This window comes from Pseudophryne corroboree, chromosome 1 (genome assembly GCF_028390025.1).
Source record: "Pseudophryne corroboree isolate aPseCor3 chromosome 1, aPseCor3.hap2, whole genome shotgun sequence".
Classification (NCBI taxonomy): domain Eukaryota; kingdom Metazoa; phylum Chordata; class Amphibia; order Anura; family Myobatrachidae; genus Pseudophryne; species Pseudophryne corroboree.
In genome coordinates, this window is record NC_086444.1 from 886,537,115 (window position 1) to 886,554,431 (window position 17,317).

Sequence of the window (17,317 nt, forward strand, 5' to 3'; positions counted from 1 at the left end):
ATGGGAAGGTGTATAGATTGGAGAGATTCTTTAGAATATTAAGAATGGACTTTATCACTCTTCAATAGGCACACATTATTGGCATCTAGTAATATAGTCATCACAAAGTAGTATCACTACATGTCAGTTCTAAAGACTTTGTTTCATCAGGAACTCAAATCCATCCTTCTTTGATAGGCACACAGTGATTAAATTAGACAAGTAATAAATCAATCCTCTTTGACAAAAATAATTGAATGTGATTATTGAAGTAAGGTGATACTTAACGAATCTAAGGATTTACATCTTAAACACAGAGGAAACTAAAATATATTTCATCAAGAGACCCTATAAGCCAAGTCTTTCAGTTCATGATTGCAGTAACACATATATATTTTTCCACATTTTTGTAATTGCACAGCAAATTGTCATGTTTTATATATTTCGAGCAGTTTCCAATATGGCAACTACAGCACACAGAGCCTGGATAGCTCAGTCGGTAGAGCATCAGACTTTTAATCTGAGGGTCCAGGGTTCAAGTCCCTGTTCATGCGAGTGTCTTTTAAACAATGGTGTTTTTGTTTGTGAAATGGACAATTTTGCAGAGTTTAAAATTATCCATTCCTGTAGGCAGCCATCTTTTAATTGTTGATGCTAATTATGTTCATTAATCAATGGGAAGGTGTATAGATTGGAAAGATTCTGTAGAATATTAAGAATGGACTTTATCACTCTTCAATAGGCACACATTATTGGCATCTAGTAATATAATCATCACAAAGTAGTATCGCTACATGTCAGTTCTAAAGACTTTATTTCATCAGGAACTCAAATCCATCCTTCTTTGATAGGCACACAGTGATTAAATTAGACAAGTAATAAATCAAACCTCTTTGACAAAAATAATTGAATGTGATTATTGAAGTAAGGTGATACTTAACGAATCTAAGGATTTACATCTTAAACACAGAGGAAACTAAAATATATTTCATCAAGAGACCCTACAAGCCAAGTCTTTCAGTTCATGATAGCAGTAACACATATATTTTTCCACATTTTTTGTAATTGCACTGCAAATTGTCATGTATTATATATTTCGAGCAGTTTCCAATATGGCAACTTCAGTGCTCAGAGCCTGGATAGCTCAGTCGGTAGAGCATCAGACTTTTAATCTGAGGGTCCAGGGTACAAGTCCCTGTTCATGCAAGTGTCTTTTAAACAATGGTGTTTTTGTTTGTGAAATGGACAATTTTGCAGAGTTTAAAATTATCCATTCCTGTAGGCAGCCATCTTTTAATTGTTGATGCTGATTATGTTCATTAATCAATGGGAAGGTGTATAGATTGGAAAGATTCTGTAGAATATTAAGAATGGACTTTATCACTCTTCAATAGGCACACATTATTGGCATCTAGTAATATAATCATCACAAAGTAGTATCGCTACATGTCAGTTCTAAAGACTTTATTTCATCAGGAACTCAAATCCATCCTTCTTTGATAGGCACACAGTGATTAAATTAGACAAGTAATAAATCAAACCTCTTTGACAAAAATAATTGAATGTGATTATTGAAGTAAGGTGATACTTAACGAATCTAAGGATTTACATCTTAAACACAGAGGAAACTAAAATATATTTCATCAAGAGACCCTACAAGCCAAGTCTTTCAGTTCATGATTGCAGTAACACATATATTTTTCCACATTTTTTGTAATTGCACAGCAAATTGTCATGTTTTATATATTTGAGCAGTTTCCAATATGGCATCTTCAGCGCTCAGAGCCTGGATAGCTCAGTCGGTAGCGCATCAGACTTTTAATCTGAGGGTCCAGGCTTCAAGTCCCTGTTCAGGCGAGTGTCTTTTAAACAATGGTGTTTTTGTTTGTGAAGTGGACAATATTGCAGAGTTTAAAATTATCCATTCCTGCAGGCAGCCATCTATTAATTGTTGATGCTGATTATGTTCATTATTCAATGGGAAGGTGAATAGATTGGAAAGATTCTGTAGAATATTAAGAATGGACTTTATCACTCTTTAATAGGCACACATTATTGGCATCTAGTAATATAATCATCACAAAGTAGTATCGCTACATGTCAGTTCTAAAGACTTTATTTCATCAGGAACTCAAATCCATCTTTCTTTGATAGGCACACAGTGATTAAATTAGACAAGTAATAAATCAAACCTCTTTGACAAAAATAATTGAATGTGATTATTGAAGTAAGGTGATACTTAACGAATCTAAGGATTTACATCTTAAACACAGAGGAAACTAAAATATATTTCATCAAGAGACCATACAAGCCAAGTCTTTTACTTCATGATAGCAGTAACACATATATTTTTCCACATTTTTTGTAATTGCACAGCAAATTGTCATGTTTTATATATTTCGAGCAGTTTCCAATATGGCAACTTCAGTGCTCAGAGCCTGGATAGCTCAGTCGGTAGAGCATCAGACTTTTAATCTGAGGGTCCAGGGTTCAAGTCCCTGTTCAGGCGAGTGTCTTTTAAACAATGGTGTTTTTGTTTGTGAAATGGACAGTTTTGCAGAGTTAAAATCATCCATTCCTGCAGGCAGCCATCTTTTAATTGTTGATGCTGATTATGTTCATTATTCAATGGGAAGGTGTATAGATTGGAGAGAATCTTTAGAATATTAAGAATGGACTTTATCACTCTTCAATAGGCACACATTATTGGCATCTAGTAATATAATCATCACAAAGTAGTATCACTACATGTCAGTTCTAAAGACTTTATTTCATCAGGAACTCAAATCCATCCTTCTTTGATAGGCACACAGTGATTAAATTAGACAAGTAATAAATCAAACCTCTTTGACAAAAATAATTGAATGTGATTATTGAAGTAAGGTAATACTTAACGAATCTAAGGATTTACATCTTAAACACAGAGGAAACTAAAATATATTTCATCAAGAGACCCTACAAGCCAAGTCTTTCAGTTCATGATTGCAGTAACACATATATTTTTCCACATTTTTTGTAATTGCACAGCAAATTGTCATGTTTTATATATTTGAGCAGTTTCCAATATGGCAACTTCAGCGCTCAGAGCCTGGATAGCTCAGTCGGTAGAGCATCAGACTTTTAATCTGAGGCTCCAGGGTTCAAGTCCCTGTTCAGGCGAGTGTCTTTTAAACAATGGTGTTTTTGTTTGTGAAGTGGACAATTTTGCAGAGTTTAAAATTATCCATTCCTGCAGGCAGCCATCTTTTAATTGTTGATGCTGATTATGTTCATTATTCAATGGGAAGGTGTATAGATTGGAAAGATTCTGTAGAATATTAAGAATGGACTTTATCACTCTTCAATAGGCACACATTATTGGCATCTAGTAATATAATCATCACAAAGTAGTATCGCTACATGTCAGTTCTAAAGACTTTATTTCATCAGGAACTCAAATCCATCCTTCTTTGATAGGCACACAGTGATTAAATTAGACAAGTAATAAATCAAACCTCTTTGACAAAAATAATTGAATGTGATTATTGAAGTAAGGTGATACTTAACGAATCTAAGGATTTACATCTTAAACACAGAGGAAACTAAAATATATTTCATCAAGAGACCCTACAAGCCAAGTCTTTCAGTTCATGATTGCAGTAACACATATATTTTTCCACATTTTTTGTAATTGCACAGCAAATTGTCATGTTTTATATATTTGAGCAGTTTCCAATATGGCAACTTCAGCGCTCAGAGCCTGGATAGCTCAGTCGGTAGAACATCAGACTTTTAATCTGAGGGTCCAGGGTTCAAGTCCCTGTTCAGGTGAGTGTCTTTTAAACAATGGTGTTTTTGTTTGTGAAGTGGACAATTTTGCAGAGTTTAAAATGATCCATTCCTGCAGGCAGCCATCTTTTAATTGTTGATGCTGATTATGTTCATTATTCAATGGGAAGGTGTATAGATTGGAGAGATTCTTTAGAATATTAAGAATGGACTTTATCACTCTTCAATAGGCACACATTATTGGCATCTAGTAATATAGTCATTACAAAGTAGTATCGCTACATGTCAGTTCTAAAGACTTTATTTCATCAGGAACTCAAATCCATCCTTCTTTGATAGGCACACAGTGATTAAATTAGACAAGTAATAAATCAAACCTCTTTGACAAAAATAATTGAATGTGATTATTGAAGTAAGGTGATACTTAACGAATCTAAGGATTTACATCTTAAACACAGAGGAAACTAAAATATATTTCATCAAGAGACCCTACAAGCCAAGTCTTTCAGTTCATGATAGCAGTAACACATATATTTTTCCACATTTTTTGTAATTGCACTGCAAATTGTCATGTATTATATATTTCGAGCAGTTTCCAATATGGCAACTTCAGTGCTCAGAGCCTGGATAGCTCAGTCGGTAGAGCATCAGACTTTTAATCTGAGGGTCCAGGGTTCAAGTCCCTGTTCATGCAAGTGTCTTTTAAACAATGGTGTTTTTGTTTGTGAAATGGACAATTTTGCAGAGTTTAAAATTATCCATTCCTGTAGGCAGCCATCTTTTAATTGTTGATGCTGATTATGTTCATTAATCAATGGGAAGGTGTATAGATTGGAAAGATTCTGTAGAATATTAAGAATGGACTTTATCACTCTTCAATAGGCACACATTATTGGCATCTAGTAATATAATCATCACAAAGTAGTATCGCTACATGTCAGTTCTAAAGACTTTATTTCATCAGGAACTCAAATCCATCCTTCTTTGATAGGCACACAGTGATTAAATTAGACAAGTAATAAATCAAACCTCTTTGACAAAAATAATTGAATGTGATTATTGAAGTAAGGTGATACTTAACGAATCTAAGGATTTACATCTTAAACACTGAGGAAACTAAAATATATTTCATCAAGAGACCCTACAAGCCAAGTCTTTCAGTTCATGATTGCAGTAACACATATATTTTTCCACATTTTTTGTAATTGCACAGCAAATTGTCATGTTTTATATATTTGAGCAGTTTCCAATATGGCAACTTCAGCGCTCAGAGCCTGGATAGCTCAGTCGGTAGAACATCAGACTTTTAATCTGAGGCTCCAGGGTTCAAGTCCCTGTTCAGGCGAGTGTCTTTTAAACAATGGTGTTTTTGTTTGTGAAGTGGACAATTTTGCAGAGTTTAAAATGATCCATTCCTGCAGGCAGCCATCTTTTAATTGTTGATGCTGATTATGTTCATTATTCAATGGGAAGGTGTATAGATTGGAGAGATTCTTTAGAATATTAAGAATGGACTTTATCACTCTTCAATAGGCACACATTATTGGCATCTAGTAATATAGTCATTACAAAGTAGTATCGCTACATGTCAGTTCTAAAGACTTTATTTCATCAGGAACTCAAATCCATCCTTCTTTGATAGGCACACAGTGATTAAATTAGACAAGTAATAAATCAAACCTCTTTGACAAAAATAATTGAATGTGATTATTGAAGTAAGCTGATACTTAACGAATCTAAGGATTTACATCTTAAACACAGAGGAAACTAAAATATATTTCATCAAGAGACCCTACAAGCCAAGTCTTTCAGTTCATGATAGCAGTAACACATATATTTATCCACATTGTTTGTATTTGCACAGCAAATTGTCATGTTTTATATATTTCAAGCAGTTTCCAAAATGGCAACTTCAGCACTCAGAGCCTGGATAGCTCTGTCTGTAGAGCATCAGACTTTTAATCTGAGGGTCCAGGATTCAAGTCCCTGTTCAGACGAGTGTCTTTTAAACAATGGTGTTTTTGTTTGTGAAATGGACAATTTTGCAGAGTTTAAAATTATCCATTCCTGCAGGCAGCCATCTATTAATTGTTGATGCTGATTATGTTCATTATTCAATGGGAAGGTGAATAGATTGGAAAGATTCTGTAGAATATTAAGAATGGACTTTATCACTCTTCAATAGGCACACATTATTGGCATCTAGTAATATAATCATCACAAAGTAGTATCGCTACATGTCAGTTCTAAAGACTTTATTTCATCAGGAACTCAAATCCATCTTTCTTTGATAGGCACACAGTGATTAAATTAGACAAGTAATAAATCAAACCTCTTTGACAAAAATAATTGAATGTGATTATTGAAGTAAGGTGATACTTAACGAATCTAAGGATTTACATCTTAAACACAGAGGAAACTAAAATATATTTCATCAAGAGACCATACAAGCCAAGTCTTTTAGTTCATGATAGCAGTAACACATATATTTTTCCACATTTTTTGTAATTGCACAGCAAATTGTCATGTTTTATATATTTCGAGCAGTTTCCAATATGGTAACTTCAGTGCTCAGAGCCTGGATAGCTCAGTCGGTAGAGCATCAGACTTTTAATCTGAGGGTCCAGGGTTCAAGTCCCTGTTCAGGCGAGTGTCTTTTAAACAATGGTGTTTTTGTTTGTGAAATGGACAGTTTTGCAGAGTTTAAAATCATCCATTCCTGCAGGCAGCCATCTTTTAATTGTTGATGCTGATTATGTTCATTATTCAATGGGAAGGTGTATAGATTGGAGAGATTCTTTAGAATATTAAGAATGGACTTTATCACTCTTCAATAGGCACACATTATTGGCATCTAGTAATATAATCATCACAAAGTAGTATCACTACATGTCAGTTCTAAAGACTTTGTTTCATCAGGAACTCAAATCCATCCTTCTTTGATAGGCACACAGTGATTAAATTAGACAAGTAATAAATCAAACCTCTTTGACAAAAATAATTGAATGTGATTATTGAAGTAAGGTGATACTTAACGAATCTAAGGATTTACATCTTAAACACAGAGGAAACTAAAATATATTTCATCAAGAGACCCTACAAGCCAAGTCTTTCAGTTCATGATTGCAGTAACACATATATTTTTCCACATTTTTTGTAATTGCACAGCAAATTGTCATGTTTTATATATTTGAGCAGTTTCCAATATGGCAACTTCAGCGCTCAGAGCCTGGATAGCTCAGTCGGTAGAACATCAGACTTTTAATCTGAGGGTCCAGGGTTCAAGTCCCTGTTCAGGTGAGTGTCTTTTAAACAATGGTGTTTTTGTTTGTGAAGTGGACAATTTTGCAGAGTTTAAAATGATCCATTCCTGCAGGCAGCCATCTTTTAATTGTTGATGCTGATTATGTTCATTATTCAATGGGAAGGTGTATAGATTGGAGAGATTCTTTAGAATATTAAGAATGGACTTTATCACTCTTCAATAGGCACACATTATTGGCATCTAGTAATATAGTCATTACAAAGTAGTATCGCTACATGTCAGTTCTAAAGACTTTATTTCATCAGGAACTCAAATCCATCCTTCTTTGATAGGCACACAGTGATTAAATTAGACAAGTAATAAATCAAACCTCTTTGACAAAAATAATTGAATGTGATTATTGAAGTAAGGTGATACTTAACGAATCTAAGGATTTACATCTTAAACACAGAGGAAACTAAAATATATTTCATCAAGAGACCCTACAAGCCAAGTCTTTCAGTTCATGATAGCAGTAACACATATATTTTTCCACATTTTTTGTAATTGCACTGCAAATTGTCATGTATTATATATTTCGAGCAGTTTCCAATATGGCAACTTCAGTGCTCAGAGCCTGGATAGCTCAGTCGGTAGAGCATCAGACTTTTAATCTGAGGGTCCAGGGTTCAAGTCCCTGTTCATGCAAGTGTCTTTTAAACAATGGTGTTTTTGTTTGTGAAATGGACAATTTTGCAGAGTTTAAAATTATCCATTCCTGTAGGCAGCCATCTTTTAATTGTTGATGCTGATTATGTTCATTAATCAATGGGAAGGTGTATAGATTGGAAAGATTCTGTAGAATATTAAGAATGGACTTTATCACTCTTCAATAGGCACACATTATTGGCATCTAGTAATATAATCATCACAAAGTAGTATCGCTACATGTCAGTTCTAAAGACTTTATTTCATCAGGAACTCAAATCCATCCTTCTTTGATAGGCACACAGTGATTAAATTAGACAAGTAATAAATCAAACCTCTTTGACAAAAATAATTGAATGTGATTATTGAAGTAAGGTGATACTTAACGAATCTAAGGATTTACATCTTAAACACTGAGGAAACTAAAATATATTTCATCAAGAGACCCTACAAGCCAAGTCTTTCAGTTCATGATTGCAGTAACACATATATTTTTCCACATTTTTTGTAATTGCACAGCAAATTGTCATGTTTTATATATTTGAGCAGTTTCCAATATGGCAACTTCAGCGCTCAGAGCCTGGATAGCTCAGTCGGTAGAACATCAGACTTTTAATCTGAGGCTCCAGGGTTCAAGTCCCTGTTCAGGCGAGTGTCTTTTAAACAATGGTGTTTTTGTTTGTGAAGTGGACAATTTTGCAGAGTTTAAAATGATCCATTCCTGCAGGCAGCCATCTTTTAATTGTTGATGCTGATTATGTTCATTATTCAATGGGAAGGTGTATAGATTGGAGAGATTCTTTAGAATATTAAGAATGGACTTTATCACTCTTCAATAGGCACACATTATTGGCATCTAGTAATATAGTCATTACAAAGTAGTATCGCTACATGTCAGTTCTAAAGACTTTATTTCATCAGGAACTCAAATCCATCCTTCTTTGATAGGCACACAGTGATTAAATTAGACAAGTAATAAATCAAACCTCTTTGACAAAAATAATTGAATGTGATTATTGAAGTAAGCTGATACTTAACGAATCTAAGGATTTACATCTTAAACACAGAGGAAACTAAAATATATTTCATCAAGAGACCCTACAAGCCAAGTCTTTCAGTTCATGATAGCAGTAACACATATATTTATCCACATTGTTTGTATTTGCACAGCAAATTGTCATGTTTTATATATTTCAAGCAGTTTCCAAAATGGCAACTTCAGCACTCAGAGCCTGGATAGCTCTGTCTGTAGAGCATCAGACTTTTAATCTGAGGGTCCAGGATTCAAGTCCCTGTTCAGACGAGTGTCTTTTAAACAATGGTGTTTTTGTTTGTGAAATGGACAATTTTGCAGAGTTTAAAATTATCCATTCCTGCAGGCAGCCATCTATTAATTGTTGATGCTGATTATGTTCATTATTCAATGGGAAGGTGAATAGATTGGAAAGATTCTGTAGAATATTAAGAATGGACTTTATCACTCTTCAATAGGCACACATTATTGGCATCTAGTAATATAATCATCACAAAGTAGTATCGCTACATGTCAGTTCTAAAGACTTTATTTCATCAGGAACTCAAATCCATCTTTCTTTGATAGGCACACAGTGATTAAATTAGACAAGTAATAAATCAAACCTCTTTGACAAAAATAATTGAATGTGATTATTGAAGTAAGGTGATACTTAACGAATCTAAGGATTTACATCTTAAACACAGAGGAAACTAAAATATATTTCATCAAGAGACCATACAAGCCAAGTCTTTTAGTTCATGATAGCAGTAACACATATATTTTTCCACATTTTTTGTAATTGCACAGCAAATTGTCATGTTTTATATATTTCGAGCAGTTTCCAATATGGTAACTTCAGTGCTCAGAGCCTGGATAGCTCAGTCGGTAGAGCATCAGACTTTTAATCTGAGGGTCCAGGGTTCAAGTCCCTGTTCAGGCGAGTGTCTTTTAAACAATGGTGTTTTTGTTTGTGAAATGGACAGTTTTGCAGAGTTTAAAATCATCCATTCCTGCAGGCAGCCATCTTTTAATTGTTGATGCTGATTATGTTCATTATTCAATGGGAAGGTGTATAGATTGGAGAGATTCTTTAGAATATTAAGAATGGACTTTATCACTCTTCAATAGGCACACATTATTGGCATCTAGTAATATAATCATCACAAAGTAGTATCACTACATGTCAGTTCTAAAGACTTTGTTTCATCAGGAACTCAAATCCATCCTTCTTTGATAGGCACACAGTGATTAAATTAGACAAGTAATAAATCAAACCTCTTTGACAAAAATAATTGAATGTGATTATTGAAGTAAGGTGATACTTAACGAATCTAAGGATTTACATCTTAAACACAGAGGAAACTAAAATATATTTCATCAAGAGACCCTACAAGCCAAGTCTTTCAGTTCATGATTGCAGTAACACATATATTTTTCCACATTTTTTGTAATTGCACAGCAAATTGTCATGTTTTATATATTTGAGCAGTTTCCAATATGGCAACTTCAGCGCTCAGAGCCTGGATAGCTCAGTCGGTAGAGCATCAGACTTTTAATCTGAGGGTCCAGGGTTCAAGTCCCTGTTCAGGCGAGTGTCTTTTAAACAATGGTGTTTTTGTTTGTGAAGTGGACAATTTTGCAGAGTTTAAAATGATCCATTCCTGCAGGCAGCCATCTTTTAATTGTTGATGCTGATTATGTTCATTATTCAATGGGAAGGTGTATAGATTGGAGAGATTCTTTAGAATATTAAGAATGGACTTTATCACTCTTCAATAGGCACACATTATTGGCATCTAGTAATATAGTCATTACAAAGTAGTATCGCTACATGTCAGTTCTAAAGACTTTATTTCATCAGGAACTCAAATCCATCCTTCTTTGATAGGCACACAGTGATTAAATTAGACAAGTAATAAATCAAACCTCTTTGACAAAAATAATTGAATGTGATTATTGAAGTAAGGTGATACTTAACGAATCTAAGGATTTACATCTTAAACACAGAGGAAACTAAAATATATTTCATCAAGAGACCCTACAAGCCAAGTCTTTCAGTTCATGATTGCAGTAACACATATATTTTTCCACATTTTTTGTAATTGCACAGCAAATTGTCATGTTTTATATATTTGAGCAGTTTCCAATATGGCAATTTCAGCGCTCAGAGCCTGGATAGCTCAGTCGGTAGAGCATCAGACTTTTAATCTGAGAGTCCAGGGTTCAAGTCCCTGTTCAGGCGAGTGTCTTTTAAACAATGGTGTTTTTGTTTGTGAAGTGGACAATATTGCAGAGTTTAAAATGATCCATTCCTGCAGGCAGCCATCTTTTAATTGTTGATGCTGATTATGTTCATTATTCAATGGGAAGGTGTATAGATTGGAGAGATTCTTTAGAATATTAAGAATGGACTTTATCACTCTTCAATAGGCACACATTATTGGCATCTAGTAATATAGTCATCACAACGTAGTATCACTACATGTCAGTTCTAAAGACTTTGTTTCATCAGGAACTCAAATCCATCCTTCTTTGATAGGCACACAGTGATTAAATTAGACAAGTAATAAATCAAACCTCTTTGACAAAAATAATTGAATGTGATTATTGAAGTGAGGTGATACTTAAAGCATCTAAGGATTTACAACTTAAACACAGAGGAAACTAAAATATATTTCATCAAGAGACCCTACAAGCCAAGTCTTTCAGTTCATGATAGCAGTAACACATATATTTTTCCACATTTTTTGTAATTGCACAGCAAATTGTCATGTATTATTTATTTCGAGCAGTTTCCAATATGACAGTTTCAGTGCTCAGATCCTGGATAGCTCAGTCAGTAGAGCATCAGACTTTTAATCTGAGGGTCCAGGGTTCAAGTCCCTGTTCAGGCGAGTGTCTTTTAAACAATGGTGTTTTTGTTTGTGAAATATACAATTTTGCAGAGTTTAAAATCATCCATTCCTGCAGGCAGCCATTTTTTAATTGTTGATGCTGATTATGTTCATTATTCAATAGGAAGGTGTATAGATTGGAAAGATTCTGTAGAATATTAAGAATGGACTTTATCACTCTTCAATAGGCACACATTATTGGCATCTAGTAATATAATCATCACACAGTAGTATCGCTACATGTCAGTTCTAAAGACTTTATTTCATCAGGAACTCAAATCCATCCTTCTTTGATAGGCACACAGTGATTAAATTAGACAAGTAATAAATCAAACCTCTTTGACAAAAATAATTGAATGTGATTATTGAAGTAAGGTGATACTTAACGAATCTAAGGATTTACATCTTAAACACAGAGGAAACTAAAATATATTTCATCAAGAGACCCTACAAGCCAAGTCTTTCAGTTCATGATAGCAGTAACACATATATTTTTCCACATTTTTAATTGCACAGCAAATTGTCATGTATTATATATTTCGAGCAGTTTCCAATATGGCAACTTCAGTGCTCAGAGCCTGGATAGCTCAGTCGGTAGAGCATCAGACTTTTAATCTGAGGGTCCAGGGTTCAAGTCCCTGTTCAGGCGAGTGTCTTTTAAACAATGGTGTTTTTGTTTGTGAAATGGACAATTTTGCAGAGTTTAAAATCATCCATTCCTGCAGCCAGCCATCTTTTAATTGTTGATGCTGATTATGTTCATTATTCAATGGGAAGGTGTATAGATTGGAGAGATTCTTTAGAATATTAAGAATGGAGTTTATCACTCTTCAATAGGCACACACTATTGGCATCTAGTAATATAGTCATCACAAAGTAGTATCACTACATGTCAGTTCTAAAGACTTTGTTTCATCAGGAACTCAAATCCATCCTTCTTTGATAGGCACACAGTGATTAAATTAGACAAGTAATAAATCAATCCTCTTTGACAAAAATAATTGAATGTGATTATTGAAGTGAGGTGATACTTAAAGCATCTAAGGATTTACAACTTAAACACAGAGGAAACTAAAATATATTTCATCAAGATACCCTACAAGCTAAGTCTTTCAGTTCATGATTGCAGTAACACATATATTTTTCCACATTTTTTGTAATTGCACAGCAAATTGTCATGTTTTATATATTTCGAGCAGTTTCCAATATGGCAACTTCAGTGCTCAGAGCCTGGATAGCTCAGTCGGTAGAGCATCAGACTTTTAAGCTGAGGGTCATAGGTTCAAGTCCCTGTTCAGGCGAGTGTCTTTTAAACAATGGTGTTTTTGTTTGTGAAATGGACAATTTTGCAGAGTTTAAAATGATCCATTCCTGCAGGCAGCCATCTTTTAATTGTTGATGCTGATTATGTTCATTATTCAATGGGAAAGTGAATAGATTGGAAAGATTCTGTAGAATATTAAGAATGGACTTTATCACTCTTCAATAGGCACACAATATTGGCATCTAGTAATATAATCATCACAAAGTAGTATCGCTACATGTCAGTTCTAAAGACTTTATTTCATCAGGAACTCAAATCCATTCTTCTTTGATAGGCACACAGTGATTAAATTAGACAAGTAATAAATCAAACCTCTTTGACAAAAATAATTGAATGTGATTATTGAAGTAAGGTGATACTTAACGAATCTAAGGATTTACATCTTAAACACAGAGGAAACTAAAATATATTTCATCAAGAGACCCTACAAGCCAAGTCTTTCAGTTCATGATAGCAGTAACACATATATTTTTCCACATTTTTAATTGCACAGCAAATTGTCATGTTTTATATATTTCGAGCAGTTTCCAATATGGCAACTTCAGTGCTCAGAGCCTGGATAACTCAGTCAGTAGAGCATCAGACTTTTAATCTGAGGGTCCAGGGTTCAAGTCCCTGTTCAGGCGAGTGTCTTTTAAACAATGGTGTTTTTGTTTGTGAAATGGACAATTTTGCAGAGTTTAAAATCATCCATTCCTGCAGGCAGCCATCTTTTAATTGTTGATGCTGATTATGTTCATTATTCAATGGGAAGGTGTATAGATTGGAGAGATTCTTTAGAATATTAAGAATGGACTTTATCACTCTTCAATAGGCACACATTATTGGCATCTAGTAATATAGTCATCACAAAGTAGTATCACTACATGTCAGTTCTAAAGACTTTGTTTCATCAGGAACTCAAATCCATCCTTCTTTGATAGGCACACAGTGATTAAATTAGACAAGTAATAAATCAATCCTCTTTGACAAAAATAATTGAATGTGATTATTGAAGTAAGGTGATACTTAACGAATCTAAGGATTTACATCTTAAACACAGAGGAAACTAAAATATATTTCATCAAGAGACCCTACAAGCCAAGTCTTTCAGTTCATGATTGCAGTAACACATATATATTTTTCCACATTTTTGTAATTGCACAGCAAATTGTCATGTTTTATATATTTCGAGCAGTTTCCAATATGGCAACTACAGCACTCAGAGCCTGGATAGCTCAGTCGGTAGAGCATCAGACTTTTAATCTGAGGGTCCAGGGTTCAAGTCCCTGTTCATGCGAGTGTCTTTTAAACAATGGTGTTTTTGTTTGTGAAATGGACAATTTTGCAGAGTTTAAAATTATCCATTCCTGCAGGCAGCCATCTTTTAATTGTTGATGCTAATTATGTTCATTAATCAATGGGAAGGTGTATAGATTGGAAAGATTCTGTAGAATATTAAGAATGGACTTTATCACTCTTCAATAGGCACACATTATTGGCATCTAGTAATATAGTCATCACAACGTAGTATCACTACATGTCAGTTCTAAAGACTTTGTTTCATCAGGAACTCAAATCCATCCTTCTTTGATAGGCACACAGTGATTAAATTAGACAAGTAATAAATCAAACCTCTTTGACAAAAATAATTGAATGTGATTATTGAAGTGAGGTGATACTTAAAGCATCTAAGGATTTACAACTTAAACACAGAGGAAACTAAAATATATTTCATCAAGAGACCCTACAAGCCAAGTCTTTCAGTTCATGATAGCAGTAACACATATATTTTTCCACATTTTTTGTAATTGCACAGCAAATTGTCATGTATTATTTATTTCGAGCAGTTTCCAATATGACAGTTTCAGTGCTCAGATCCTGGATAGCTCAGTCAGTAGAGCATCAGACTTTTAATCTGAGGGTCCAGGGTTCAAGTCCCTGTTCAGGCGAGTGTCTTTTAAACAATGGTGTTTTTGTTTGTGAAATATACAATTTTGCAGAGTTTAAAATCATCCATTCCTGCAGGCAGCCATCTTTTAATTGTTGATGCTGATTATGTTCATTATTCAATAGGAAGGTGTATAGATTGGAAAGATTCTGTAGAATATTAAGAATGGACTTTATCACTCTTCAATAGGCACACATTATTGGCATCTAGTAATATAATCATCACACAGTAGTATCGCTACATGTCAGTTCTAAAGACTTTATTTCATCAGGAACTCAAATCCATCCTTCTTTGATAGGCACACAGTGATTAAATTAGACAAGTAATAAATCAAACCTCTTTGACAAAAATAATTGAATGTGATTATTGAAGTAAGGTGATACTTAACGAATCTAAGGATTTACATCTTAAACACAGAGGAAACTAAAATATATTTCATCAAGAGACCCTACAAGCCAAGTCTTTCAGTTCATGATAGCAGTAACACATATATTTTTCCACATTTTTAATTGCACAGCAAATTGTCATGTATTATATATTTCGAGCAGTTTCCAATATGGCAACTTCAGTGCTCAGAGCCTGGATAGCTCAGTCGGTAGAGCATCAGACTTTTAATCTGAGGGTCCAGGGTTCAAGTCCCTGTTCAGGCGAGTGTCTTTTAAACAATGGTGTTTTTGTTTGTGAAATGGACAATTTTGCAGAGTTTAAAATCATCCATTCCTGCAGCCAGCCATCTTTTAATTGTTGATGCTGATTATGTTCATTATTCAATGGGAAGGTGTATAGATTGGAGAGATTCTTTAGAATATTAAGAATGGAGTTTATCACTCTTCAATAGGCACACACTATTGGCATCTAGTAATATAGTCATCACAAAGTAGTATCACTACATGTCAGTTCTAAAGACTTTGTTTCATCAGGAACTCAAATCCATCCTTCTTTGATAGGCACACAGTGATTAAATTAGACAAGTAATAAATCAATCCTCTTTGACAAAAATAATTGAATGTGATTATTGAAGTGAGGTGATACTTAAAGCATCTAAGGATTTACAACTTAAACACAGAGGAAACTAAAATATATTTCATCAAGATACCCTACAAGCTAAGTCTTTCAGTTCATGATTGCAGTAACACATATATTTTTCCACATTTTTTGTAATTGCACAGCAAATTGTCATGTTTTATATATTTCGAGCAGTTTCCAATATGGCAACTTCAGTGCTCAGAGCCTGGATAGCTCAGTCGGTAGAGCATCAGACTTTTAAGCTGAGGGTCATAGGTTCAAGTCCCTGTTCAGGCGAGTGTCTTTTAAACAATGGTGTTTTTGTTTGTGAAATGGACAATTTTGCAGAGTTTAAAATGATCCATTCCTGCAGGCAGCCATCTTTTAATTGTTGATGCTGATTATGTTCATTATTCAATGGGAAAGTGAATAGATTGGAAAGATTCTGTAGAATATTAAGAATGGACTTTATCACTCTTCAATAGGCACACAATATTGGCATCTAGTAATATAATCATCACAAAGTAGTATCGCTACATGTCAGTTCTAAAGACTTTATTTCATCAGGAACTCAAATCCATTCTTCTTTGATAGGCACACAGTGATTAAATTAGACAAGTAATAAATCAAACCTCTTTGACAAAAATAATTGAATGTGATTATTGAAGTAAGGTGATACTTAACGAATCTAAGGATTTACATCTTAAACACAGAGGAAACTAAAATATATTTCATCAAGAGACCCTACAAGCCAAGTCTTTCAGTTCATGATAGCAGTAACACATATATTTTTCCACATTTTTAATTGCACAGCAAATTGTCATGTTTTATATATTTCGAGCAGTTTCCAATATGGCAACTTCACTGCTCAGAGCCTGGATAACTCAGTCAGTAGAGCATCAGACTTTTAATCTGAGGGTCCAGGGTTCAAGTCCCTGTTCAGGCGAGTGTCTTTTAAACAATGGTGTTTTTGTTTGTGAAATGGACAATTTTGCAGAGTTTAAAATCATCCATTCCTGCAGGCAGCCATCTTTTAATTCTTGATGCTGATTATGTTCATTATTCAATGGGAAGGTGTATAGATTGGAGAGATTCTTTAGAATATTAAGAATGGACTTTATCACTCTTCAATAGGCACACATTATTGGCATCTAGTAATATAGTCATCACAAAGTAGTATCACTACATGTCAGTTCTAAAGACTTTGTTTCATCAGGAACTCAAATCCATCCTTCTTTGATAGGCACACAGTGATTAAATTAGACAAGTAATAAATCAATCCTCTTTGACAAAAATAATTGAATGTGATTATTGAAGTAAGGTGATACTTAACGAATCTAAGGATTTACATCTTAAACACAGAGGAAACTAAAATATATTTCATCAAGAGACCCTACAAGCCAAGTCTTTCAGTTCATGATTGCAGTAACACATATATATTTTTCCACAT

General features: G+C 34.2%; 16 non-coding genes across 16 annotated transcripts; all 16 read left to right on the forward strand.

The window, feature by feature from the left end:
* The first annotated feature begins 460 nt into the window (after positions 1-460).
* Positions 461-533, forward strand: TRNAK-UUU (transfer RNA lysine (anticodon UUU)). Its single transcript has one exon. It is a non-coding gene; the product is annotated as a tRNA-Lys (tRNA).
* A 1,882-nt stretch (positions 534-2,415) lies between these two features.
* Positions 2,416-2,488, forward strand: TRNAK-UUU (transfer RNA lysine (anticodon UUU)). The gene has a single exon. It is a non-coding gene; the product is annotated as a tRNA-Lys (tRNA).
* A 577-nt stretch (positions 2,489-3,065) lies between these two features.
* On the forward strand, positions 3,066-3,138 carry TRNAK-UUU (transfer RNA lysine (anticodon UUU)). The gene has a single exon. It is a non-coding gene; the product is annotated as a tRNA-Lys (tRNA).
* Positions 3,139-3,716: 578 nt separating this feature from the next.
* TRNAK-UUU (transfer RNA lysine (anticodon UUU)) lies at positions 3,717-3,789 on the forward strand. The gene has a single exon. It is a non-coding gene; the product is annotated as a tRNA-Lys (tRNA).
* A 579-nt stretch (positions 3,790-4,368) lies between these two features.
* Positions 4,369-4,441, forward strand: TRNAK-UUU (transfer RNA lysine (anticodon UUU)). Its single transcript has one exon. It is a non-coding gene; the product is annotated as a tRNA-Lys (tRNA).
* A 578-nt stretch (positions 4,442-5,019) lies between these two features.
* On the forward strand, positions 5,020-5,092 carry TRNAK-UUU (transfer RNA lysine (anticodon UUU)). Its single transcript has one exon. It is a non-coding gene; the product is annotated as a tRNA-Lys (tRNA).
* Positions 5,093-6,323: 1,231 nt separating this feature from the next.
* Positions 6,324-6,396, forward strand: TRNAK-UUU (transfer RNA lysine (anticodon UUU)). Its single transcript has one exon. It is a non-coding gene; the product is annotated as a tRNA-Lys (tRNA).
* Positions 6,397-6,974: 578 nt separating this feature from the next.
* On the forward strand, positions 6,975-7,047 carry TRNAK-UUU (transfer RNA lysine (anticodon UUU)). Its single transcript has one exon. It is a non-coding gene; the product is annotated as a tRNA-Lys (tRNA).
* A 579-nt stretch (positions 7,048-7,626) lies between these two features.
* Positions 7,627-7,699, forward strand: TRNAK-UUU (transfer RNA lysine (anticodon UUU)). Its single transcript has one exon. It is a non-coding gene; the product is annotated as a tRNA-Lys (tRNA).
* Positions 7,700-8,277: 578 nt separating this feature from the next.
* On the forward strand, positions 8,278-8,350 carry TRNAK-UUU (transfer RNA lysine (anticodon UUU)). The gene has a single exon. It is a non-coding gene; the product is annotated as a tRNA-Lys (tRNA).
* A 1,231-nt stretch (positions 8,351-9,581) lies between these two features.
* Positions 9,582-9,654, forward strand: TRNAK-UUU (transfer RNA lysine (anticodon UUU)). Its single transcript has one exon. It is a non-coding gene; the product is annotated as a tRNA-Lys (tRNA).
* A 578-nt stretch (positions 9,655-10,232) lies between these two features.
* TRNAK-UUU (transfer RNA lysine (anticodon UUU)) lies at positions 10,233-10,305 on the forward strand. The gene has a single exon. It is a non-coding gene; the product is annotated as a tRNA-Lys (tRNA).
* A 578-nt stretch (positions 10,306-10,883) lies between these two features.
* TRNAK-UUU (transfer RNA lysine (anticodon UUU)) lies at positions 10,884-10,956 on the forward strand. Its single transcript has one exon. It is a non-coding gene; the product is annotated as a tRNA-Lys (tRNA).
* A 1,228-nt stretch (positions 10,957-12,184) lies between these two features.
* Positions 12,185-12,257, forward strand: TRNAK-UUU (transfer RNA lysine (anticodon UUU)). The gene has a single exon. It is a non-coding gene; the product is annotated as a tRNA-Lys (tRNA).
* A 1,881-nt stretch (positions 12,258-14,138) lies between these two features.
* TRNAK-UUU (transfer RNA lysine (anticodon UUU)) lies at positions 14,139-14,211 on the forward strand. The gene has a single exon. It is a non-coding gene; the product is annotated as a tRNA-Lys (tRNA).
* Positions 14,212-15,439: 1,228 nt separating this feature from the next.
* On the forward strand, positions 15,440-15,512 carry TRNAK-UUU (transfer RNA lysine (anticodon UUU)). Its single transcript has one exon. It is a non-coding gene; the product is annotated as a tRNA-Lys (tRNA).
* Positions 15,513-17,317: the final 1,805 nt, after the last annotated feature.